This window comes from Onychomys torridus, chromosome 17, assembly GCF_903995425.1.
Source record: "Onychomys torridus chromosome 17, mOncTor1.1, whole genome shotgun sequence".
NCBI lineage: Eukaryota > Metazoa > Chordata > Mammalia > Rodentia > Cricetidae > Onychomys > Onychomys torridus.
Window position 1 is genome coordinate 11,096,885 of NC_050459.1, and position 26,000 is coordinate 11,122,884.

Genomic DNA, 26,000 nt, shown 5'->3' on the forward strand with positions numbered 1-26,000 from the left:
TGTAGAATTTCCCAGGTTTGTAGAACACCACACAGTGTATAAACTATACTACACAAACACTCATACAGGAAAACTGTAGCCTCTATCTTATTTAAAACACATGCCTACGGTAGTGTGGCTCACATACACATTTGGCAACTGAGAAAATAAGATGTGTGTGCATAATTTTCATATATTAGCTAAAGGAGAAACACTTCCTTGGGATTTGGGAATCTTAGAAAGTCTTTAAGGGTAAAAAAATACTTTAAGAAAGAGACTACAGGCATGGTGGCAAAGCTGTGTGACAACAGTCAGTGTCACAAGAATCACAGCTCACTCACCTTGAAGGTACTGACCTTCAGTCTACTTGGACAAGCCTATTTCTTAGAAGCATGCTTTTCATGCCTTTTTCCACGATGACCTTGAAGACACTCCTTAAATACGAGTCATATTTTCACCATGGTGGAAAAGCCCTTTGACAAAGATTCTTTGCTTGGCCAGTCTGCAGTCTCCTGACCCCCCTCCAGAGCCCGCCTGCGAATGTTTACCTAAAATCCAACGCAAGCAAGACCTCTGCTAGGCTGGACTGGCCATAACTCCCTCCTCATACCTGCATATCTTTACCTTCTACAACTCCAAGGTGATGTCTGCTCACTTGCCTTACCCTCAGCAAGAATCCTGTTAGGTTGGTTTGGCCAGGATCCCTCTCATTCCTGATATTTTATTAGTGACACACACCCACACACTCATTCTCACCCCCACTTCCCTAACTCCAAACTCTCACTTAGGCTAAGTCTACCCTCCCCCACACCTGGGAGGCTCCTATGGAGTGTCCCTGTACCCGTTAAGATAGTCCTAAACACAAGTCTGGCATAAACAAGCATCATTCATGATTTTTTTCTTTAATACTATGACATAACTCACAATCACAACCCATGGCTTCCTCAAAGTCTCACCAGAGGGAAATGACCACAAGTATGTTCTCAGATAAACCCAAGATAAGAATTACTACACAAATAAGATGTTGGAGGGTTATGACACAGTTCAATTTCAGCTTAGTTTCTGATGTCATTTTCTCTCTCATGCTTTAAATTTCTCAAAGAAAGATTATATATATGCGTATATATATCTACACACACACACACACACACACACACACACACACACACCAGATGCAAATACTTATGTATCAAATATTTTCATGTAAGAGAAAACTTTCATGTAAGATTAATCATGGAAAATCATAATTTTTAAAAAGGCCTATATATAAAAGGCCTTTTATAATCCTGTAGATCCTAAATGTTTCATTATAACCTTTGACAGGGTCATTTGCTCAGGGATTCTAAGGAAAAACTAAGTCACAGATTCCTGGGAAGTCAGGTTTCCACAGAAGAAGTCAAGCAATGCAAAGTGAGCTTTCTGTATCAGGACTACAGCTCAGGAGCCTGCTTCTAAAGGACAGGTCATAGGTACCACAGTGGGTCTGTGTGTGGACAGTCATGGCTGATGCCTGTATGACAGGCAGAGATCTGTCTCGATCTCTGGGAGTTCAGGCTCTGGGAGTTCAAAGCTACCCTGGACTACATGAGATTGACTCAGTCTAGGAAAGAAACAGATCCAGGCAGTGGTGGCACACACCGTTAATCTCAGTATCTGGAAGTCACAGGCCTTTAATCCCAGCATTAGGAAGGTTGAGACAGGAAGTGATATGGCTGGGCGGAGAAAGGCATATAAGGCGTGAGGAGACAGGAATGGAAAGCTTTTTCGACTGGAGCCTTTAGGGTGAGGATTCAGAGGATTTCAGTCAGAGGATTCATGGAGTTGATGAGGTGACACATGGCAGTGGCTTGTTCCTTTGTCTCTCTGATCTTTCAGCACTTACCCCAATATCTGGCTCTGGGTTTTTTATTCAAAGACTGTTTAGATTTCGTGTTTCAGGTATCTGATTTAAAAGCAGGTGAGAAGCCAAGCATACTGCTTACTTCTGTGTCCCTATAACAGTACCACCAACACCACTCACAGTTTAGAGGAGAGATGTGAGCTCTTGCAGAGCATCATGGTTGTGGGAGCATGTGGTAGAAGCCGTTCTTCACTTCTTGGCAGACAGTATGCAAAGAAAGTCTGTCAACACAGGAAGGTGTCAGAGTAAGATATTGTCCCAAGGATGCTATCTCTGACCCCTACAGCAAGTCTCCACCTCCCATAACACCACCATATCAAGGATCAATCAATGGATTAGCTCAGAGCCCTTCAGACCCGTCTCTGGAAACCCCTTCACAGACACACCCAGACATTTGCTTGATTAACGCCCTAGGTATTTCTTAATCCAACTAGGATGATAATACAAATTAGCAATCACACAAAATAAGTATCAGGTAATTCACAAACTGAAATGTGAATTTCCAATGGTACTGGGACAAGGAACACAACCAGTGCATACAGAACCCTGGACAGGAAGCCTGGGCTGACAGTCACCAGGACTCTGACCACAAAGGAGATGAAATTATAACCCCCTTCACTTAACTACAGGCCTTTAAGGCAGAGTTAATAGCATACTTCTTTTTTTAAAGTAATGATAGATTGGAATTCCTGCTCATTGCATATCAGAAGTGTCAGATACAGCCACAATGAAGAGTTTCCTGTTTTGTCCTGGAGGGACCGGTGGTCTTCTCCTCAGCAGATGGCCTCTGAGTACAGTCTTCATTTTTAAACCTAGACCTGGGAACTCTACTCTGGTTCTCTCATATTTCTTCACGGCAGAATTTCACATTAAATGCATATGAACAGAAGAGGTGCTGGTGCTTCTAACATCGGATGCCATGTTCCTGATTCTTTTTTTTTTTTTTTTTTTTTTTTGGCTTTTTGAGGCAGGGTTTCACTGTGTAGCTTTAGAGCCTGTCCAGGAACTCACTCTGTAGCCCAGGCTGGCCTCGAACTCACAGAGATCCTCCTGCCTCTGCCTCCCGAGTGCTGGGATTAAAGGCATGCGCTACCATTGCCTGGCCTGATTCTTTATCTGGAAATGATCTGCTATCAGAAGAACTCGGTTGGTCCAACCAAAACTGGATGATAGTCCTATCTTCTTTGCTACCATGCCAGCAGGGTTCTCTGGTGTGCCTCCTTCCCTAGCTCTTCCAGACTACTGAGGTCTTTCTCCAGGCCTGGGAATCTTTTTGTTGAACTGTTAATGAAAGATGAGCCAGTCTTCTGTTATAGGAAGAGCTACAGAGACTACTCAGAGGACCAAAGTCCTGAACTGAGTCTGTACTAAGCCTCAGGTGACTGCCTGGAGAGAAACACTTCTCACAGAGCAGTGCCAAATGCATTTTACAGGGAGCTTTTAATGGCAAAGGACAGAAAAACTGCTTACTGGTTGGCAATTGCAGGGAGAGTAAAGCAAGCAAGAAGTTTAACAGAAGCCAGAAACATATAGTTAGCTGAGGCATTTCTTTTTCTTTTATTATTACTATTTTTAGTTATTTATTTTATTGAAAATAGATTTTTTTCTTATACACTACATCCTCATTATAGTCTTCCCTTCCTCTACTTCTTCTAGTTCCTACCCAGTTCCACATCAACTCCCTTTCTGCCTCTCATTAGAAAAGAACAGGTTTCTAAGAGATAACAACGAAACATGACAAAATAAAATATAGTAAGATGGAAAGAAAACTTTCATATTGAAGTTGGACATGGCAACCCAACAGAAGGAAAAGAGTCCCAAGAGCAGGCAAAAGAGTCAGAGACCCACTCATTCTCGTAGTCTGAAGTTCCATAAAAATATTAAGCTAATAGCTATAAAATATACACAGGGGACCTGGTGTAGACTCCTGCAGGCCCTGTGCTTGCTGCTTCAGTCTCTGAGAGCTCATATGCTCCTTGCTTGGTTGATTCCTCTTCTGCAGGGTTTCCTGAACTCTGAGGGGAGGGATTTGATGGAGACATACCACTTAGATTCTTTCTGCATAATGTCTGGCTGTGGGTCTCTGGATTCCTGTCTGCTGCTGGAGGAAGCTGCGCTGATGATGACTAGATAAGGCACTGATCTGAGTATAGCAGAATATCATTAGTAGTAATTTTAATTAATTAATTTTTTGACCAGTCATGTTTGGTTTTACCCTAGGCCTCTGGGCTATCTAGTCTCTGGTTCTCGGTCACTCAAGCATGTCAGGTATGGATTCCTTCTCATGGAGCGGGCCTTAGGTCAAACCAGACACTGGTTTCCTACTTCCACATATTCTGTGCCACCATTGCCCTAGCATATTTTGTAGGCAGGGCAGATTGTAGGTCAAAGGTTTGGGGCTGGATTAGTGCATATATTTCTTCTACTACTATACACATTAGTGTTCCTTCCTGCACCAAAGAGACTAGAACTTAGGAGTGAAGGATCCATGTGGGCACCAGCTTGACTTCTCCATGGTCAATGAGCTGTGTGGATGTTGTCCTCAGTAATGGGGCCCCACTGACAGTTTTCAGAGAGCAACCTTTTGTCTTAGTATCAGCCAGGGTTGCTTGAGGATTTCCATGGGGCTCCCTTTGCCAACAACTCAACTCAATGAAGTGTCTCTACTGGAAGCCTTGCCCAGTATAAGAGATGGCTGGTTAAGACTCTGTATCCCCATAACCTATTACTAGGAGTCCTTATTAGGATCACCTTTATAAATTCCAGGAAGTTTCCACACCATTCTCCAATGTCCTCCGATTCCAGCATCTCTCCCGGGACTCTCTCACTCCATCCTACCTGATCCTCCTGCTCTGGAGACCACCTGACCCAGTCTACTTATAAAATCTATTCTATTTCTTCTTCCCAGGGAGATCCTTGTGTTCCCCCAAGACTCCTTCTCTTTACCTAACCTCTTTTGGTCTATGGATTCTAGCTGGGTTATTATTTACTTCTTTTTTTTTTGGTTATCATTTATTTAACAGCTAATATCCACTTATAAGTGAATACATACCATATTTGTCTTTCTGGGTCTAGGTTACCTCACTCCAGATGATATTTTTCTAGTTGCATCCACTTGCTTGCAAATTTCATGATGTCATTTTTTTTTTTTTACACAGCTGAATAATACTCCATTGTGTAGATGTACTACATTTTCTTTATTCATTCTTCAGTTGAGGGACATCTAGGTTTTTTTTTTTTCCCAGTTTCTAGCTATTATGAATAAAGCTGAATGAACATAGTTGAGCAAGTGTCCTTGGGGCAGGATTGAGTATCCTTTGGGTACATACCAAAAGGTAGTATATCTACCTTTGGGTCTTGAGGTAGATCACTTCTCAATTTTCTGAGGAATTGCCATATTGATTTCCATAGTGGCTGTACAAGTTTGCACTCCTATTTGTAATGGAGGAGTGTTCATCTTGTTCCACATCCTTGCCAGTGTGAGCTGGCTCTTGTGTTATTGGTCTTAGCCATTCTGGAAGGTGTAGATGAATTTCAAAGTAGTTTTGATATGCATTTCTCCAATGGCTAAGGGTGTTGACTATTTAAGTGTTTCTCAGCCATTTGAGTTTCCTCTGTTTAGCTCTGTACCCCATTTTTAAAATTGGACTTTTTTTTTATATCTAGTTTCTTGAGGTCTTTATATATTTTGGATACTAGTCTTCTATTGCATGTGGAGTTGGTAAAAATCTTTTCCTATTCTGAAGGCTGCCACTTTGTCTGACTGACAGTCTCTTTTGCCTTACAGAAGCTTTTCAGTTTCATGAAGTCCCACTTACTTGTTGATCTTAGTGCCTGTGTTATCGGTGTTCTGTTTAGAAAGTCATGTCCTGTGTCAATGCATTCAAGATAGACAAACCCTTATCCAAACTAACTAAAAGATGGAGAGAGAATATCCAAATTAATAAAACCAGAAATAAAAAGGGGACACAGCAACAGGCACCACGGAAATACAGAGAATCATAAGGACATACTTTAAAAATCTATACACCACCAAATGTGAAAATCTAGAAGAAATGAATAATTTTTTTCACTATGTATCACTCACCCAAGTTAAATCATGATCAGATAAACAATCTAAATAGACTTATAACCCCTAAGGAAATAGAAGCAGTTATTAAAAGCCTCCCAACCTAAAATAAGAGCCCAGGGTCAGATAGTTTTGGTGCAGGATTCTACCAGACTTTCAAAGAAGAATTAACACCAATACTCCTCAAATTATTCCACAAAATAGAAACAGAAGGAACATTGACTAATTCATTTTATGAGGGCACAGTTACCTTGATACCCAAACCACATAAAGACTCAACAAAGAAAGTGAATCACCAACCAATCTCCCTATGAATATAGATGCAAAAATACTCAATAAAACACTTGCAAACAGAATCTAAGAACACATCAAAAAGATACTCCACCATGATCAAGACGGCTTCATCCCAGAGATGCAGGGATTGGTTCAATGTATAAAAATCAAGAAATGTAATCCATCATATAAACCAACCAAAAGCAAAACAAAACAACAAACAAAATACATGATCATCTCATTAGATGCAGAAAAGGTCTCTGACAAAATCCAACACCCCTTCATGATAAAAATCTTTGAGAGATTAGGGATATAAGGGACATACCTAACCATAATAAAGGCAATCCACAGCAAGCCTATAGCCAACATCAAATTAAATGGAGAGACACTCAAAGCAATACCACTAAAATCAGAAACAAGACAAGGTTGCCCACTTTCTTCATACCCATTCAATACAGTACTTGAAGTCCTAACTAGAGCAATTTGACAACTGAAAGAGATCAAGGGGACACAAACTGGAAAGGAAGAAGTCAAAGTATCATTATTTGCAGATTATATGGTAGTATATACATAATGACCCTAAAAATTCCAAGGACCTCCTACAGCTGATAAATACTTTCAGCAAAGCAGCTGCATACAAGATTAACAACAACGACAAAACAACCTCCCCCCCAAACCCAATAGCCCTCCTGTAGACAAATGACAAATGGACTGAGAAAGAAATCAGGGAAACAACACCTTTCACAATAGACTAAAACAATATAAAATATCTTGGGGTAACTCTAGCCAAGCAAGATAAAAACTTCAAGTCTTTGACAAAAGAAATTGGAGAAGCTATCAGAAAAAGGAGAGCTCTCCCATACTTATGGATCAGTAGGATTAACAGAGTAAAAATGGCAATCTTACCAAAAGCAATCTATAGATTCAGTGTAATCCCCATTAAAATTCCCACACAATTCTTTATAGACCTTGAAAGGGCAATTCTCAATTTCTTATGGAAAAACAAACAGAAAACACAAAATAGCTAAAACAATCCTGAACAATAACAGAACTGCTGGCGGTATCACCATCCCTGGTTTCAAGTTGTACCACAGAGCTACAGATATCAAAACTGCATGGTATTGGCATACAAACGGACACATTGATCAATGGAATCCAACCAAAGAGCCAGACATAAATCCAAATACATATGATCACCTGATTTTTGATAAAGACGACAGAAATACAAACTGGAAAGAAGTCAGCATCTTCAACAAATGGTACTGGTCAGACTGGATGTCTGCATGTAGAAGAATACAAATAGACCCATCTTTATCACCCTGAACAAAACTCAATTACAAATGAATCCAAGACCTACACATAAAACTAGATACACTGATAGAAGAGAAAGTAGGTTTGCCTTGATAGGCGGGGCATTTGAACCCTGAGTTTCTGGATGGGGTTAGGTTCTTTCCCACTGGATTTTCATAATGGGGGTAGAAAAGGTGTGTGTGAGAGTCAGTTTCAGGTTCAACCAAAGATGGCTCCAACTGAGACAAGATAGAGGAAACTGCTCATATCTCCTAGTCACTGTGGGGAGGCAGGGGACTGACTCTCACAGTGGCCAGCTGGCATACAAGGCTGTCCTTACTTGATGTATGCAGAGATGCAGAGCACCCAGTCTCACTCCCCACCCCAGTCTCTATGGAGCCCATGCTTACCTCTTCCTCATCCTCCAAAGGATCTCAACTATTCCCTGTACTCTGAGCACCTAATACTTTTGGAGCTTGAACTAAAACTAGCGTGCTTCTGTTTGACATGTACAGGAACTCAATCACCTAACTGTCAGGTCCTGACAGAATCTCACCATCCAGATGGAAGTAAACATGAAAAGAACAACAGGCATGCACTGAGCTCCTGGAGTGGGCGCACACCAGCAGAGCATGTGCCCAGATGGTTCCTGTGCTGAGACTCATTGTCCCTGGGTCTGCACACCAATGTCCACCCTCTGAGCACAACCACACATCTGGATTTCTGTGGTAAGCCATCATTTCTGAGCTTTTTTTTTTTTTTTTAAATAGTCATTTGGTTTATTTGCTTGTTTATATTTTACAGGTAAAAACCTACAAAATTAATTGTGTGTCTAACTAGAATATGAAATTTGATCATTAGATTAGAAAGTATTTATTACCATAAAAGAAGGATTATTTTATAGGATTTGCAAACTTTTATCTGATGCTTTCTCTCAGTTTAAATGTAAAAGTAAATTTTAGAATTTTTCTGGAAGTTCTAATTAAAACTGTTAAATTCTCAAGTGACCCTGCCCTCACCCCAGTAGCAAGTTGCACACATCTCTTTTAAAATAACATCTCAGAAATGCTCAGCTCTGAGGATGGGAAGTTTGACCAGGAAGCTCATGGTACCAAATGGTGATTCCACTATAATTCATAGGCGAACGTCAGATGACTCTATTTCTAGACTAATAAATTGCATTTCTTTATCTACAATGACAAAGTGATAAAAACATTCATTTAGCATTGAGCACGATCAAGCGGATGACACAGGAAAGAAACAACATTAATCAAATACATGGAGACTGTTTAAAAACAGAGAGTAGAGAGGATAAAATAAACAGAAATAAAAGACCTCACTCTATAAATTACATGACTGAATTCAATTTTCATCTTTAAATGCTTGCCTCAGTGACTAATGTTGCTGAGTTCCTACTGAACAAATAGTGACTTGGCGGTCTCAAACATAGCCCAGAGTGACCCGCCACGCTGCCAGATGAGTACACAGGTTTGCACAGTGACAGACCTGTGTACCCTATCTGTTTACAGTTTGAATGTCAGATGTCCTCCCTACAGGCTCATGTTTAAACATTTTCCCCATAGTCGGTGGCACTGTTTTGGGAAGTCATGGGACTTAAGTGTAAGGGACATGAGCAGTGGACGAAGGTCATTGAGGGCAGGACTTTAAGAGCTATAGCTTGTTGTTTGATTTTGCCTTTTTGGGGGCCCCACCACCCAGCTCCCAAATAAATTACACATAGAGGCTTATCCTTAATTATAAATGCCTAGACTTGGCTTGGCTTGTTTTTTGTCAGCTTTTCTTCACTTTAAATTAACCCATCTGTCTTTTGCCTCTGGGCTTTTACCTTTCTCTATTTTTGTATACTTTTCTTTCTTACTCTGTTGCTGGTTATGTAGCTGGGTGGCTGATCCCTGATGTCCTTCTCTTTTTCTCACTCCTAGATGTCTCCTCTTCCAGATTTCTCCTTCTATTAATTCTTTCTGCGGGCCAGTCCTGCCTATCCTTTCTCCTGCCTCGCTATTGGCCATTCAGTTCTTTATTAGAACATCAGGTATTTTAGACAGGCACAGTAACACAGCTTCACAGAGTTAAACAAATGCAACATAAGGAAAAGTAACACACCTTAAAATAATATTCCCCAACAACAGCCCATCTGGCTTCTGGCCAGAGCTTTCTGAACCCTGGTTGGTGCCATGTGAGAAGCTGTCACTGCAAGCTTGCCTCAGACCCCTCCTGTTCCCACACTTTTCCACATGATGGACTGTGCCCTCTGGACTGTAAGCCAAAACAAATCCATCTTCCTTTAAGTTGCGTCTTTCAGGTATTTGGTCATGGTGCCAAGAAAAGCAGCTAATGCACCATCCCTGACCAGGAACTGAAGGGGCATTTGTGAGTTACTCTCCTTGGAGCTCACAGCATTGCTGCGAGACACACTCCACTCGACCCTGGCCAAGGGTCTGGCACTAGTTCTAGACGAGATGTAGGAGGAAAATCATGTCAGAATCCTGAAGAAGGGTGTCTGAATGCGCCTTTATCATTTCTAAATACAGACCACATTTGAAGACTGTGTGTGTGTGTGTGTGTGTGTGTGTGTGAGAGAGAGAGAGAGAGAGAGAGAGAGAGAGAGAGAGAGAGAGAGAGGGAGAGAGGGAGAGAGGGAGAGAGGGAGAGAGGGAGAGAGGGAGAGAGGGAGAGAGGGAGAGAGGGAGAGAGGGAGAGAGGGAGAGAGGGAGAGAGGGAGAGAGGGAGAGAGGGAGAGAGGGAGAGAGGGAGAGAGGTGTAGAAAGTGTAGAATATTAGAAACAAAGGGGGCACTAGATGTAGCCAGTAAAAAGTATTTGTGGAGGATAAAACCATCATTACTGGATTTACTACATCTCGACTTTGAACATTCCAAATGTAGAGTAAATAGGCATTCACAGTGTTAGCCAGGGCTGGGGTGATGCTCAGTGGAGGGTGCTTTTCTAGCCTTGTAAAGTCCTGGGTTTGTTCTCTAACTCCTCAAAACAAACCCCCACCATGTTTACACAAGCCTCCCTTGCTTTGCCCATTTTAAGACAGTGTGTATATACTACACAGCTCTGTGGTATTGAACTTGAAGTCCCCCTGACTTTGTCTTCTGGGTGCTGCTGGGTCAGTTCTTGTGTATTAGTGCAAAATCCAAAATTACTGTAATACTCTATTTCTTACATATAGCCTTCTTATGTATAGTATCATTTAAATAACTATATACATGAATTTATACCATATAAATTCATAAATCCCCAACCCCATAAGTTCATAATATGAATTTCTATAGTAAAACTTTAAAGCAAAACTTAGAAAAAAAGAAACAGGCTTATAACTAAAACATATTCCAAATGATGTGACTGTATCCCAAGGTTTCTGTGTTGGAAACAACCCTTAGCACAATATAAAGAGGCAGGACTTTTGGGAAGAGGTCAGGCCATGAGCGGACTCTGCCTTTATTGATAGAGTAGGCTCCTATTTATTAAAAGGATGTGTCTAGCCTCTTCTCCCTCCTGGCCATCTTGCCCTGCATTCTACCATGGATAGAACAACACAAATGCCTTCATCACCTGTGGCCTCTTGATCTTAAGAGTTCCCAGGTGGGCTTAGCTACGCAGCAAGCCACAGAGTAAGAGTAAGATTCACAGAAGTAACAGAACGGGAAAAGCTCAGAGGCAAAAGGTAGATGGGATAATGTAAGTTAAGGAAAGCTGGCAAGCAACAAGCCAAGGTAAGGTCGGGCATTTATAATTAAGAATAAGCCTCTTTGTGTAATTTATTGGGAGCTGGGTGGTGGGCCTCCAAAAGGGCAAAACAAACAACAGATGGCTCAGAGGTTAAGAACATTGGATGTTCTTCCAGAGGTGCTCAAATCAATTCCTAGCAACCACACAGTGGCTCATAACCACATATAATGAGATCTGATGTCCTCTTCCTGCATACAGGCATGCATGGAACACTGCATACATAATAAATAAATACATCTTTTCTTTTTTTTCTTTTTTCTTTTTCTTTTTCTTTTTTTTTTTAACAAAAAGAGTTCCCAGGCTCCAGAAACATGAGGCAAACACATAGCTGTTCATTATAAATTATACAGCATTCCTCTGGTGTTCAGAAAACAAAACCTATTTGATAAAAGTATTATGGAAATAGAAAAAAATCATTGTTTTATTTGATTGCTAAAATGGAGGGATGGCTCCATGGTAACCATCTCAAGGACTCTATGAAACAGGCAGGGGCTTTCTGGACTTCTCTTTTTCCATCAAGAGAACACTCACAGGAGTTCTCCATCTGAAGCAGCACAAGTTAAGACCTAATGTAGAGACACTTGCTAGCAGGCTCTCAGAGCTCCTGGGCGGACTGGCTGTCAGGGACAGGGTGGGCAGAGCTGGTTTAGTACACTCCACACAGAGGAGGAGCTCTTGTGCAAGGGAGATCTCAGGAGATCAGGAAGTTGTCTACCCTGTGCATTGAATCCACAGGAGCAATCGGCACACACCAATGCTAAAGTCAAGCCATTTCCCGTTCTTTGTTATTCTTTGCAATCCACTCTTATTGCCAAGATGAGAGTGTATGTTTTTCCACCGTGGCAATAGCTGTTCTCACCAATTGTACGATAAACAAAACCCCAGAAGGCACATCAGTCACCAGCCACCATTGTTCACACCATTCACCAGAGGTCACATAGGGCTGGACAATTCACACTTTCCAGTGTGGACAGAGGTGGACAAGATAATCTGTACTATTGAGCAGGCTCTTCCTGTTGTCTGTATAATAAGTGCTCAGGGGCAGTGAACATGGAAGGTCACCTGAGTGCCTTGGCTGCACAGGAGCCCGCTGGAGCCTTTTCCATAAAAGCACACAGTACAAAGCCATACCTTACTCTATGGCCAAGTCTCAGGTGTGGGGGTCGTGCTGTAAATGTGTCACTTGGGGTCAGGTACCCCACAATGTAAATGTGTCACTTGGGGTCAGGTACCCCACAATCAGTTCTCCTCTGCATTTTGACCACTTGTGGCTTTCTGCAGTGGTCTCCATGGGCATTCTTGACTCCTTATTGCAGCCGCCTAAGCTTTGCCAATGGAGTCAAGATGGAGTGAAGGAAAGTAAAGCATCCAAGACTCCATGTTCCAGAAGCCATCAAGGTTACAGCAGAGAGCAAGAAGAGTCAGGAGGTGATAACAACTAAGCTTCACATAAGCCATTGACGCTGCCTCTCCCAGCCCTTCTCTTCTGCTCTCTAAGAGACGTGGGCTTGTGGGCTGCGTTAAGCAGCCTTTTGGCTTGCCTTCTTTGGGGATTTTATCTACGTGTCCACTCAATGCTCCAAAGGGCCACAATCTGACCCTCTGCACATAAGACAAATAAAAGCTGTAAGAAAATGTGCACAAGGGAACCAGAGAGGCTTGGCTATTTATAATTTCGGAAGCATCAAGTTTGAAATGATGCTATCCCCAAGACATACCTCTCAAGACCTTATAATTAAAAAAAAATAATCAAAATTTGCTGCAATTCTCATAGCTGCTGTTTGGCACCCACATTCTGGATAAACTGCTGGGTGGGGTAGAACCAGGTACTAAAAACAGCCATAGTCTTTTGATCATTTCAACTCTCACAGCTTAAAATGGCCTTGGTTATGGGATATAATTCAATCAATTCAGCTATTATTTCTGGACGACACTGAAAGAAAACATGGGATATAAGAAGGGAGCGGGAGTTAAAATGACAGTCTAGACACTGACCTTTTTATGATTTTAAATGCTGATGCCTGACAATAATTAGATACTGTTCTGGTTAGCTTTGTTGTTGACACCACTGGGAAGGAGGAACCTCAGCTGAAGAACTACCTCCCTCTGTCAGATGGCTTGTGGGCATAGCTATGGGGCACTTTCTCAATTGCTCACTGATGCAGAAAGGCCTAGTCCACTGTGGGTGGTATCATCCCTAGGCATGTGAGCCTGGGCTGTATAAAAAAGCAGCTGAGGAATCTAGGAGCAAGTGAACTGTACTCCTCCAGCCTTTCTGCCTCAGTTCCTGGCTCTAGATTGCTGTCCTCAGTGCCTTCTCTGGCTTCCCTTGATGAGGGACTGTAACCTGTGAGCTCTGTGCTCTGATGGAGATGCACCAGGTGTTGGGTATGCTATGTGCATCTCAAGTTCAAGAATAAAGTAGGACAAACCAGGTTATCTCTTTTATCTCCAAAGACATTATCAGGGGAGTCTAGAATAATGCTCTGACAGGAATGCAACTTTAAAGAACATTGTCTTAGTTAGGGTTTCCATTGCTGCAATGAAACACCATGACCAAAAAGCAAGTTGGGGAGAAGTGGGTTTATTTGGCTTACACTTCCATATCACTGTTCATCATCAAAGGAACAGGGCAGGAACCTGGAAGGAGGAGCTGATGCAGAGGGATGCTACTTACTGGCTTGCTTTCCCTGGCTTGTTTAGCCTGCTTTCTTATAGAACCCAGGACCATCAGGCCAGAGATAGCACCATTCATTATGGGTTGGGCCATGCCCCATTAACCACTAATTAAGAAAATGCTGGGGTTGGGGATTTAGCTTAGTGGTAGAGCGCTTGCCTTGCAAGCACAAGGCCCTGGGTTCGATCCTCAGCTCCAAAAAAAGAAAATGCCTTACAGCCTGATCTTACGGAGGCATTTTCTCAACTGAGGGTCCCTCCTTTCAGACGACTCTAGCTTGTGTCCAGTTGACATAAAACTAGTCAGGACAGTATATTCTTGAGTTCAAGAATGAAGTAAAACAAAACAGATTATCTCTTTTGTCTCGAAAGACATTATCAGGGGAGTCTAGAATGATGTTCAACTCCACATCTGCCAGCACAAGGTCTTGGACCACATGGGACTTAAGCAGAGGTAAAACTATCCCCAGAAAGGGGCATTGGCAAAATACGGAATAGACAAACAAAACAAACAGCAGAAGTGAAACAAGAAAGGCCCAGGCCAGAGCAATTCCTACATGGCTTACATCTCTTGAGCATGACGCTGTGCACCTGCCAAGTTTAACCCTGCCTATTGCCGATGCACTGGAGGTAATAATGCCCATACCCCAGAACAGTGGAGGTGACATTGACACCTCAGGACACACTACAACTGCTCAGGTACCTTTTCTCAACTCTGGAGAACAACTTCAAGATTCTTCCACTATACTTATTTTTCTAGGAGGATGTGACTGGCTCTTCTACCACCTTTAGCTGCTAATCAGTTGTTAGGCTTAGAGGATACTTGAGTTCTTCTGGTATTAACTACTAAACTGCCAAACTGCATTTCCTCCCTCTTTCTGGGAGTAAACAAAACCAACTAATTAATTAGAAATTAATTAATCAGAAATAACAGCTAATCCTCAAGGCCCTTCAATACTCTGCGCTTGTTCCTGATCCTCATCTTCTTCGTGTGGAGTTCTGACACTCACTACTGCAGGGAAACCCAACTGGTCCAGACTCACGCCTGTGTCCCACCTTCTCACAAAGTACTGTCTTCCTGCCAGGTGCTTAGAAATTATTTCTCTAGAGAGAAACCTTTAATATTTGTTTCCTAAGTTTAACATTTTGGTGCTATTTAGTCTGAAGAGTTCCTCATTAGTTTAGACACATGGTTTAATGGTTCTTCTGTACACAGTATTTTATGTTTATATATGGCATGTATCCTACATCAAGATCCATTTATTTTCTCCTTTGGTGTTAAATATTACATTGTCAAGCAAAACTCATGCCTTACACATGATCATTATTTTAAAAAATAGTTTAAAGATTCTTTTATTTTTGTAAATAGTCTTGTACTGGGTCATATGTACCATGAACTCTTGGCAAAGGATGATAGTTTGTAGGCTTGGAGACATGCCACGCTCGACCCTTCAGGGTCGTTTTCACCCCAGACAAGGTATCACTCACAATTACTTGCTTTCTGTCTACAGTCAAACCATTCCTCTTGTTCACCTGCCAATTTCTTACCTATACAGCCTGAGCTTAACATTCGAGTCCTTCATAACACCTGCCTGAACTCCCCAAAGTCGACCACACTTTCTGTTTGTGTTGCCACAACACATGGTCTATATTACCGATAAGATGTGTTGTTTTTCCTTCTTACTAACTATGAGCTCTCTACTGGAAAGGGTCCTCTCATAGGTGTTTTTGCATTTCCAACATCTGCATGGGAGGCTCTCAAACAATCTGGACTTTTAGATGAGGCAGAAATAAAGAGCACACAGAAGAATTCCTTGTATTCTGAAAGCCAAATATAGGCTGGACTTGTTTATCCCCATAAACATGAGCCAAAGACTTCTGGAGCCCAAAGTAGTGACCTTGGTCCATACAGACCTGCAGGACACCAGCGCTGCTCCTTGTATCTGTCACCAGAGAGGGTCTCTCTTGCTCAGGCCGTCCAATGCCCGCAATCAGAGAGGTTAGGGTGAATTGAAAATTGGAACCCTTGAGCTGTCAGTTAGTTATTCCATATCACACAGCCAGTGGCTTCTACAATCCAGGAGAGCACAGTGCGCCTCGAGATTCCGTGGTGGAATAGTTCGGTGGATACCGGCATGACAACCATAGAACCAAGGAGGCCATTTGTGTGGAAAGCTTCGAAACAGATATCTTGTAAAAAACATTCTTTTATGGTTCAGACCCCATGATTTCTGCCTTGGAGACCAACTTAGAGCTCCCTCTTGTCAGGAGGAGTTAAGTCCCAGGAGCCCTGGTCAAAGGAGGGCAAGAGAGCCCCCTGGTGGAAGTGGACTGTAAGGCCCTTTGCGGCCGGCTGGGTAAGCTCAAGGCCAGCTGCTAGCTGATTCAGTCAGTGTTTACTGCACAGCAGTGTTCCTTGCTAAGCAGTGACTACCCCAAAAGTAAGAGCTGGCAGGGCACATGGAGACCACGGAGGTTCCCCCCTCTTTCACAGCACTTCAGAATATTCAGCAACCCTCATACCATGGCCCTGCTTCTGCTGTGTCTATGGCTGATCACAACCATATACACTTACATGGTATCTTTCCTCCCATATTTCACGGATGATTTAGAGGAATAATGCACAGTGCTGGCAGGATGGCCCAGTGGGTAAAGGTGCTTGTCCTCAGGCCTGACCACCTGAATTGGAGCCCTAGAACCCATATAGAAGGAGAGAACCATCTCTCCAAAGTTGCCTTTCATTTCCTCACCTACACCATGGCAGGTAGTGAGAGGAAAGCTGGGAATGGTGCATGTCTCTTAAAACCTTAAAGCGAAATGCGTTCTCTAACAAGGCCATGCCTCCTCATCCTTCCCAAACAGTTCCACCAACTGGGGACCAAGTATTAAAACATGAACCTATGGGGGCCATTCTCATTCAGACCACATGACTTCATTGGGGTGTCTCCATCGGTAGCCCCACTCACAGCCATCTCACCTCATTTGAGGGAGAAGCCAGGTGTTAACAGAGTTACATGTTCTGCCTTGTGTCCACACACAGTAAGAATGAACTGTTATAACCTGGGAACGTGACTCCTGGCCAAGCCAGAGCTTTGCTGGGCCTGCCTGTACCTGGGCAAACTGACCTTTCTATCGACCCTGGCTCAGGCTCTCCTCAGCAAAGACGAGAAGTGAGAAAAAGGCCAAAGCACAACCAGTGAGATTTTAAACCTGTCTGTCTTGAAACGAAGGCTTGATTCTGTCTAAACATATTTAAAGACGGGTGTCTAACCCTCAGAACACACACAGGGAATGCACACCATCCACACTTCCAGGCAGGCTGTGAACAACCTACTTCACCTGGTGACTGCTTCTGGAACAACAACCACAGGAACCTGCGTCTGAATGCAAAGAGCACGCCATGCAGTCATATGCCCTTGGGATTCTGAACCGAGGGAAATACTGATACCTGCCCAACAGGTTGTTTGTATAAATAATTATTCAGTTCAGTTCACTGAATGCTGACGTAAGACATGGCTCCTGTAGGCATGGGCTGGGACACCTCAGGGAATGCAAAGCTGGCCATGTTCACGTGTACACGTCCCTGTCCCAAACACTTGGAGCTCATTAGGGGAGGAACCTGGGTTATGACAGACAAGAATGAAGAGAGCCAAGAATAAGATGTAGGAACTGAAGAACTAATGGTTATACAGATGTTTTCTAAATACTCCAAAGAACATGAATAGATAGTCTAAGAGAAGGCACTGGATTAAGAGAAGTAAGGTTATTTATTTTTTAAAGAAATGATTTATTATTTTATATGGAAACATTCAAATGTTTCATGTGAAATATGTAAAAATGAGGTACCATAAAAGGATAGCTTATACATTTAATATAAAAATTGTTCATACTTTGTTTCTTCAGGCACAGCTGCTCAGTGTATGTCAGTCTACCAGAGAGCACACTTTTTCACTTTTTCTCATTAGTTTATAAACCATGTAATGTGCAAAACATTCCCTGCCTTATTCCTTTTTCAACTTTAGGGTCTTGTGTCAAGAATATACTTTAAGTTTCTTCATACTCAAATATGTAAGTTATAGTTACAAGCTTAGGAAACAAAGGTTCCCTAATGGATAATTTCCTGACATGAAGATGTAAGAGGTATGTGACCCAAACAACTGGCTAAAACTTAGGTTGAAAACTCTTGGGCCAACTGTAAGAATGGGAACTGGGGCAACTGTCTGACAGTCTCTGCTGAGTTCACTGAAGACAGCTCAGTAGGCACCCTGGCCATCTGGCCTGATGACTTCCGTTCCATCTTTGCAACCACATGGTGGAAGGAGAGAACCAACTCCTGCAGGCTGTCTTCCAACTTCTACACACACGCCATGGCAAACACTCACCTACACAGATGTATGGGTACGTGCATACACATGTACACACACATATACACACAAAAATACAAAAATCATGTAACAATAAAATAAAAGACTCTGCTAGTGGTTTTAAAACCTGTGTCCTGGCTGGTTTGATGTCAACTTGACACAAGCTGGAGTCATCTGAAAGGAGGGAGCCTCAACATGGCTCACAGGATCAACTAAGCAGGGCTCACAAAGACTGAAGTGGTAACCATGGAGCCAGCATGGGTCTGCACCAGGCCTTCTGCATACATGCTGTGGTTGTTTAGCTTGGGGATTTTGTTGGACTCCTAACAGTGAAAGCTGGGGTGTCTCTGACTCTTGCCTGCTTGTGGGACCCTTTTCTTCCTATTGGGTTGTCTTGTCCAGCCCTGATATGAGAGTTTGTGCCTAGACTTACTGCATCTTGTTATGCCATGTTTGGTTGATATCCCTGGGAGTCCTGCTCTTTTCTGAATGGAAACGGAGGAAGAGTGGATCTGGGGAAGAGGGAGACTGGGAGGCTGCAGTTGGGATACACTGAATGAGAGAGGAATAGACAGACAGACAGACAGATAGATAGATAGATAGATAGATAGATAGATAGATAGGTTGCTGTAGATGATTGATTGGTAAATAAAACACTAATTGGCCAGTAGCCAGGCAGGAGGTATAGGCGGGACTAGCAGACAGGAGAATTGAGAGAACATGAAGGCATGGAGGAGACGCCAGCCTGCAGTCCAGGGAGCATCATGTAAACACAGCAGGCAAAGCCATGGAACACGTGCGACATATAGACTAACAGAAATGGGCTGAGTAGAAGAGTAAGAGCTAGACAGTGGTAGGCCTGAGCTAATGGCCAAGCAGTTTAAATAATACAAGCGTCTGTATGTTTATTTTGTAAGTGGGCTACGGGACTGCTGGGCTTGGCGGGACCCGGAGAGAAAAACTCTACCTACAATAGGTAGATAGATAGATATGCCTCCATAAGATTGGCTATAAGGCATTTTCTTAATTAGCAATTGACGGGGTGGGGGGGACCCAGCCATCCCTGGGCTGGTGGTCCTAGGTTCTATAAAAAAGCAGGCTGAGTAAGTCATGTTGAGCAAGACAGTAATCAGCACCCCTCCATGACCTCTGCGTCAGCTGCAGCCTCCAGGTTCCTGCCCTGTTTGAGTTCCTGTCCTGAATTCCCTCAGTGATGAACTGTTACCTGGAAGTGTGAGCTGAATGAACCCTTTCCTCCCCAAGTTGCTTCAGTTATGGTGTTTCATCACAGCAATAGAAACCCTAACTAAGGCAACATGGAACTTTTAATTCCCAAGAATCTTTATCTTTAGGAGCTGACCCAACAGGTTTAGTGCAATGGGATATACGTGAATATGTAATAGTGTTCATGTACAAAGATGCTAGTGTGGCACTATATAAACTTCTGTTCAAAGAGAAAAGGGAGACTGGTTATAAAAGAAGTTGCTCATTAAGTAGGCTTTATTCTTCTTGTAAAATGATAGTTATATACACCGAAAAGTAAAAAAAAAACCCTCCGTAATAATTAAGAGTACAGTTTGTATGAAACCTGTGTGTATTTATAAACAGTGATATGTACAGGCAGAGCTCTTAATAGATATTTACTACACCTGCCTAATGCTGTGCTCTGAGATGATGTTTTCCATCTTATATATCTTCTATAATGTTTGACTTTCTTTTGACTGGCACTGCTTATAGCCAAGACATTTTTTTTTTTTAATTTAGGAAAAAATACCAAATATTAGAGCAGATGGAAAAGGCGCTTCTTCCAAAGACTGGCCTGCTACTTAGCTTACACAACTGAGGTTTCCACTTCTCTACTCTGCAAATGCAGACTTTCTACGGAGATGCTGATGCTCTGGGACTTGGTCTGGTCCCACCACCAGGCAGGGCCTGTGTCCTCCTTAGGCCACACAGAAGCCACAGCCACGATAGTGGGTCAGGAGGCTTGCCCAGAGCCACTGGAGCTTGCCACCCTCTCAAGGAACTGTCACTTTACTTTGTTTCAAGCGACACTTCCTTGCTAATGAGATGTGGACACCTGAGAGCAGAGAAGGAAAAGGAAGACGGAAGTGAAGAGTTGTGGTGCTCAGGACAGGTGTGTTAGCAGCCAGCTGAACACACACCAGACATCAACCGATGGTATTTCCTGTAATGCACTTGCAAGTCAGCAGGCTCCCTGGATGCCTGGGGGTTCACTGTAGAGCTGGGGCTGAAATTTGAGAGCATAGTTACAATGCTGTTTCTAAGGAGACGGGGCAAGACATCAAGGCTTGTTGCTGTCTGTTGCAAAGCTGCATCCTTGGTTCAGCTACTTAAGCATTTAGCAAATGTAGGGCATGAGAGTCAGAAACTGAGCCATCAGTATTCAATAGTGAAAGGTGGATTTCTCAAACACGCTAATGTGACACAAGGTTGACATTTTCTTACTGGGAGGAGTAGTTAGACAACATAGATCTACACAGTTTAAATCAGCGCCAGAGAACACAAGAAATCTACAAAAGAGACAGGAAGAGATATTTCAACTTTGAAACAAAATACATTTTTACCAGTATTGGTCTGTCTTCAAGAAAACTGTGATTTGGCCTGCAGTGACAGTATAAATGGAGAGCTGTATTCTGTCTTGTGAGGCAGCTCGATAAGCTTTGGATGTGATCATGCTTACCTGGCTCCTCGGATACTCGAGTGTGGGCATGTACTCAAGTACATGCCCATTCGGGTTGATGAGCAGACATCAAGATAGAAGTCATGGTGTCATGCTGAGTGCTATACCAAGTGTGAGCAGCTCAAGGCTGACATGCGGTGGGAACAAATGCCACATGACTGACCCTCTAAAATGGGAGGGGAAGGAGCAGGTGTCGTGCCCCCCCCCCCCCCCCCCCCCCCCCCCCCCGCGCGACAGAGTTTCACTGTGTAGCTTTGTGCCTTTCTTGGAACTCACTTGGTAGCCCAGGCTGGCCTCAAACTCACAGAGATCCGCCTTGCTCTGCCTCCCAAGTGCTGGGATTAAAGGCATGCACCACCATCACCTGGCAGGAGCAGATTTTCAAACAAACACCATAAGGATCTTGGAGGAAGGAGGCCAAGATAGGGTCAGGCTAGGAGACCAACTCACCACAACAGATACAATTTCCCCACATGAAATACAAGCACAGTCACCTCATTCTTTAAATATGTTAGTTGTTCTGGCTCTGGATGATTTATAAGGTTTTCAACAGACCCGACCCTAACTGCTGAGAGTCTCATGTCTTCTGGCTGTCACTGTTGTGAGATTCTCAGATATCAGGTGAGCTTATCCAGAGACAAGATGCTCTTGGGACAGGAAGAGGTAGCTCTGGTCAGCGCCCTCCTATGGACATCTCTGCCTCAAGAGCATCTCACCTGCCTGAGCACACGAATAAGCTGCAGGCACCTCTCTGCTGCTCAACTGAGAAATCCTGGTATACCACCCAACCCTTCCCATCATCTCATGCTGGTAAAGCATTACCAAATCTGATGGCTCACACTGCAGAAGCACCTTCAAAACACTCCTGCATTTTATCTGCCACTTGTTAAGTTCCTCATTCTCTCCCTGAGGAATGACCACCACAAATCTGGGTCTGCCATCACTGGATTCTCGGGGAAGCATGTAGTGTTATGTGGTGCTTGAAAATTTCGTCCAAAATAACTCACTCCCTGCTTATCTGTCCCCACCCACTAGCTGGGTGTCTTCTTGGTACCTTTGTGTTGAGGTCCCAGCGGCCCCACATCTATCTGCTGATATTTCAGGACCAGCTCTGTGTCCACACGCTCTGCCCTGCCTCTCCTATGCTGGCCCCCAGTATTATTCTAGACAACTCAACCACTGTGGCAGCTGGCATAGGAATAGCCCCAACCACGACAAGTGTCAGGATGACAAGGGTCCTACCTACTGCCTTCATCACACTGGGACCTGAGTGCAGATCCCCAACACAGACTTCAAGAGGCATTTATTCCTGGACAGTACGTGTGACATGAGAGCAGAGGGGGGTTATGGCAGGGAGGAAGGGAACAGGCAAGTCAGGGCATAAGGACAGCAGTGGGGGACAAAGGAGAACAGTCTTTGTATGAAAATGTCATAACAAAGCCCGTTACTTTACATGTTGACTTAAGACGAATAATAAAACTGTAACATGAGAAAAAGAAAGGAAAAGAAAGGCATTTCATGAAGCCATTAGTCATAGGGAACCCTGCTTACTCTGTACTTCCAAAAAGGATATGCTATAGCTCAGAAAACTCAACCTTTTCAACACTCTAAGAAGAGTGAGATGGATGGAGAGCTAACTATCAGAAAATGAAGGTACCGGAAAGTGACTCCTCCAGACTCCTCGAAGCCCTGAGTCCCAGGAAAGGGCGGTAAGTCTGGTGGCCACATCCATGCTGGAATCCTTACTTCTTGTGTCGTTGTGCCCACAGGACACTGAGTGAAGTCTTCAGCTGGGCCACAGCAAACAGTACCTACCACATCACCTCATCTTCAGCTCTGTCAATCCTACACTGCACTAAGTTGCAGCTAGGACCTTTATCCTTCATCCCTAATGCACAGCCCCTCCTTATGAATATGAGGAGCTCATACGTATTAACCGAAGCCAAGTGTGTGGGGTGCAGGATTTACTCAATCTCACCCCACTCTGGTGCAATACAGGCCAGGACTCCTTGTGGTGATATTGTGTTCCCCAAAATATTGTACACCCTAATAAACTTATCTGGGGCCAGAGAACAGAATAGCCACTAGATACAGAGGCCAGAAAATGGTGGCACACACACCTTTAATCCTAGCATTCCAGAGGCAGAGATCGATCTGGATCTCTGTGAGTTCAAAGCCACATTGGAAACAGCCAGGCATGGTAACAAGAGCCTTTAATCCCAGGAAGTGATGGCAAGAAGCAGAAAGGTATATAAGGTGTGAGGACCAGGAACTAGAGCCTGGTTAAGCTTTTAGTCTTTTGAGCAATAGTTCAGCTGAGATCTATTTGGATGAGGACTCAGAAGCTTCTACTCTGAGGAAACAGGATCAGCTGAGGAATTGGCAAGGTGAGGTGGCTGTGGCTTGTTCTGCTTCTCTGATATTCCAGCATTCACCCCAATACCTGGCACTGGGTTTGTTTTTATTAATAAGACCTATTAAGATTCGTGGTACAGCTCCTAACATCCGTGCACTATGGAGGACAGGCACAGTCAACATGAGTAAACAGTGGGGATTCTTATGTTTTCTCCAACCCCATCATTTCAAATACCTGTAAATGCTCATTTTATAGAATTTCTGATGAAAAACATACTTAAATAAGTTGAAAGCAAAGAATTGAAACACTTGGATATAAGTTCTAAGCATTCAAAGTTGAGATATCAACTTCCCAGCTGAGTTAGATCCATGAATTGTACAAGAGCACCCTGAGAAACTGGGGTGATGTTCTTGATTCGTGTTGACTCATGAACAGACTATTAGGGCCTCGAGCAGGGACTTGAGTGTGAAGCAGGCAGCGGCAGACTAGTCTCTGGAAGATCCTCTGCAGGCAGGACCAGGTGTCCGGACAGAGGTAGCATTTGGGTTAGGGAAGTGGAGGCCCCATCAGAGAACCGGCAGAGGGCTGGGCATGGTAGTACACCCCTATAATCCCAGCTACTAGGGAGTCTGAGGAGAGAGGTTGTGAGTTTGACACTAGCTTGGGTGAAAAGCAAGACTCTCCCACAAACAAACAAACAAACAAACAAACAACCAAACAACAAAAGAAGAAGTTGTTTGGGACTCAGGGTCCCGGCCTGCTCTAACACCCATGTCCCTGGCCCCCTCGCTCCAGGGCAGGTGTGACCTTCACCCATACTTCCCATCTACAACAAAGGTGACTCTATGTACCTTACAGGAGACAGGACACAGAGAAGAAAATGAATAGCAGAAATACTTTGACTAACAACTAAAAATCTCACTTGTCATAGCTAATCAAGCTACAGTAATACTATCAACTTCATCTAACTGCCACTGTAGTTTCAATGGAATGGACCCTAACGCCTGGATGTCAGGACTCAATTCAACCTTGTTTTCGCCAGGCTACACCAGTTTCCGGCATCCTGCCTGCAGGAGGTGGCAACAGCTGGAGGCCAGAGGAAGAAGGTAACCACTTAAAGGCCCAGGGACACCAACCACACAGAAAAACCTTTGTGACAAGACTTACTTGCCAATTTGGCATCAACGTGTTTCACCCAAGCATAGTCTCAACCCTCATCCTAGAAGGATGGACTGCATGGTCACAGCAAAGGGAGGCGTGCTTGATTAACACAGTTCCTGGCATTAGGCTGCCCTTGAGAATATCATCAATGGAGCCAACTGAATACATGAGAGTAAACAACTATGTGCAACAGCAACTACATTCAGCAGTACATGAATGAACGTTGATTACATAACAACAGCACGTGAGGGCCAAATGTGTATAAAAATACATGAGAAAAAACTGTACACACATCACAAAAATGACAGCCAATACAGAGCCGCGTAAGAGTGAAATGCATCAGGGAGTTAGTGAGAGCTAACGCTATACGATGATATGTGAATGAGAACTGAATGTGTATAGTGACATGGTGACAGCCAGCTACACAGCAGCACACTGAGAGCCAACTCCATGTGATGGTGTCTGAGTGCCTGTCACCGGGGTATAAAAGCACAGGAGTCAATGGTCAACAACAGCCCCTGGATCAACCACATAGAATAAAATTGCATGGAGGCATGTGAGTGAATGCACTGTACACAGGGGTGTATAAATGAGAGACAACTGCACTAACAGCACATGAATGAGCCCAACACACGTTCTGATAATTAATATTTCCAACATTTCCATTAGGAAATGACCACATTATTTCTAAGTTATTCTAACTCTGTTTTTATAGTTTCTGATTTTTTAATTAGGAAACCAGAGAGATAAATGTGTTAGGAAAACACAATTTCTTGATAATCAAATTAACTAAGATTAGAGCACAGACTTTCTTTATACTTGATAGGACTCATCCCAGTGGGGTGTGGGGAGTCTTTATTCAAAGATCATAAGTTCCTCTTTTAAAAGTTTTCAAACTGAATATTCAAAGGGAACATTAACCATTTCGATGTTAAGATTAAAAACATAACATTTGGAAACACCAGTACTTCTACATCAATAATGAACTGCATAGTACTGAAATACTCTGTTTCAATAAGACATTCAACAATAAACACAATTATAATAGGCTATTCTTTTCCCAAAAGAGATACAGAACATGCCAATTCCTTCACTTTATAATTTTTAGAAAATTTGAAAAGCTTAGAAAAGCATGGCAAAAATTCTACTAAACCAAGTATTAGCATTGTGATGTATTTAATTCCAGATTGCCCATGCATTACCGAATATGCTCATAAACTTGCCAAGCTTTAACTCTCTGTCCCAAGTTCTCTTCTGTTATTACAAGTTTGTAACCTTTTTTATTTTTGGTGAGTTCAGACTTTTTAAAAAAATTTTTAGTTTTTGGTTTTTTGAAACAGGTTTTGTTTTGTTTGTTTTTGTTTTGTTTTTTTGAGACTGGGTTTCTCTGTAGCTTTGGAGGCTGTCCTGGAACTCGCTTTATAGATCAGGCTGGCCTCAAACTCACAGAGATCCACCTGGCTCTGCCTC

The 26,000-nt window shown here is 43.0% G+C and overlaps 1 protein-coding gene across 2 annotated transcripts in view; it reads right to left on the bottom strand.

Moving 5' to 3' along the window:
* Positions 1–26,000, bottom strand: part of Erich1 (glutamate rich 1) — a 66,748-nt gene that overhangs the window by 11,029 nt on the left and 29,719 nt on the right. The window lies entirely within an intron of this gene.